The sequence below is a fragment of the Mus pahari genome, chromosome 18 (genome assembly GCF_900095145.1).
Source record: "Mus pahari chromosome 18, PAHARI_EIJ_v1.1, whole genome shotgun sequence".
Lineage (NCBI taxonomy): Eukaryota > Metazoa > Chordata > Mammalia > Rodentia > Muridae > Mus > Mus pahari.
This window is the reverse complement of record NC_034607.1, coordinates 5,722,128-5,724,106: the sequence shown is the minus strand read 5'-3', so window position 1 is coordinate 5,724,106 and position 1,979 is coordinate 5,722,128. Positions and strand designations below refer to the sequence as shown.

Here is a 1,979-nt window from a genome sequence, read left to right as displayed (position 1 = left end):
TTTCTCTCTCTCTCTCTCTCTCTCTCTCTCTCTCTCTCTCTCTCTCTCTCTCTCTCTCTCTCTCTCTCACCTAAATGTTTTTATCTTCTGTGAGCAGATGGAAAGCATGATACACTGTTAATTTTGTTGCTGAAACCCATCAGTGCCTGTTTAGAAAATCTCAGTAAATGTTCATTATCACAACAATGTAGTCACTATTTCTAAAATGTTATAATAGTACACATGATTTATGTAGATTTTTAGGAAAAGATTATTAGTAGACTCACCCCCAACAATCACTCACTCTCAAAGGACCATGTGTCACGAGCTGAGTAACACTTTAGCTTCAAACAATAGAAATTGTTACATTACTTAACTAGATTAAAGTGCACTATGTAAAGAGGGTCTCCAGTCTCAGCATTGCATTGTGTTGATTTGTTAAGCTATTTTCTGAGAGAGAAAGAAGCCGTGATTCTGAGTTGACTGTTACATTCCCTAAGATGGAGATGTTAAATAAAATAACAGCAAGAACTCAAAAGTGTTTTGAGTGTCAGTTGTTCGTTTTTGCACTTTAATTCACTTTCTCTAAGTCCAGTAATGACAACTTAGCCATATAACATACCTTCTATCCCAGCACAAGATTAGAGACTTATTACTTTTGCTTCTGATTAGCAAACTTCAGGCTTTCTCTGTGCCCTCTCCTTAGCACATTCTCATTATCATCTTTAAGCCTGTGCAAAAAAAAAAAAAAAAAAAAAAAACCTTCCTTGCAGTAAAGAATCACATATGAGGTCAGGAGGTCTGTGTATCCCGGAGAGAACACTAAGTCCTTTGAGGAAATAATTCAACTTAACACACACATACACAAACACACACACACACACACACACACACACATTCGAGATGAAAGAGTATAAAGGAAGGTAAATAAATAGATAGGTGATAGGTAGTAAATAGATGATAATGATAGACAGACAGATAGATAGATAGATAGATAGATAGATAGATAGATAGATAGATAGATAGATAGATAGATAGAGGTTATTGTATTCACACAATGGTATATATGAGATTTCCATATTCTTGAAAACAATGATTATAAATATAGATTACTGCTATCCTCTGTGCTCAGAGATCTGATTCTCTCACTATCCTCAGGAGACTTTGGGTTTTTTTTCTCACTGAAGAGTGTCAGGAGGCAATATGTGTATCCTCTTGAGTGTCAGACTGGACAGCTCTGTCAGATGCTGATTTGGAAGGAAAAGAAGTAAATGTAATTGGTGAACAAATCAGAAATAAATGTAATAAATAATGCAGTTTAATGATAAGTGCTCTTGTATGCTCTCTTCACCCTCTAATATGAAATGAAATATAATATTATAATTTATTATTTGGTCACTGGAAAATATTAATATAAATTATTAAAGTTTTCTTTTTTCCAAGAATTATCTAAAATAATCATGAAAACTATATAATTATCTTTCATGTCATCCTCATTTGATGAAGCTAATACTTGTTCTATTTATTATAAATTACTTAGTTTAATAAATTTGACACCTTACTAGTCATACATGATTTTGGCTCTCTACAATTGTTTTTATTTAAAAAGTTCAAAAAAGAGGTAAATTTGAATATTAATGTGGAATATATGAGTAATGTACTGACCGCTTATTAGAAAGAAAAACCAATAGCTAAATATCTGAGGTTCTAATGATGTAAAACAGGAATAATAGGGAGAATGATTGAGTCTCTTGAGTGGGACATTCTCTTTGTCATAAGTCTCTGCAGTGACTAAGCACAGTACCATCTATGGCAGCCCACATACAGTACATGTTATCTCAGGCTTAGACATTATTAATTATATGTTTTTGCATATAGTTTTTCTGAATTAAAGCATAATTGCTTTAAAATAATTTTAACTTACATATTAGCAGTTATTCTGAGAATGAGACATGGAACCAAGGGGATTTGCATTAGTTTTATAGGGAGGTGAACAATGT

General features: G+C 32.8%; 1 protein-coding gene across 1 annotated transcript in view; it reads right to left on the bottom strand.

Annotated features, from left to right (window-relative positions):
• Nucleotides 1-662, bottom strand: part of LOC110335905 (olfactory receptor 10C1-like) — a 4,042-nt gene extending 3,380 nt beyond the window's left edge. The window contains exon 1 of the mRNA XM_021218339.1: nt 602-662. The gene's annotated coding sequence lies outside the window, so the exon portion shown is untranslated. The remainder of the gene's footprint in view (nt 1-601) is intronic.
• Between the last annotated feature and the right edge of the window lie 1,317 nt (nt 663-1,979).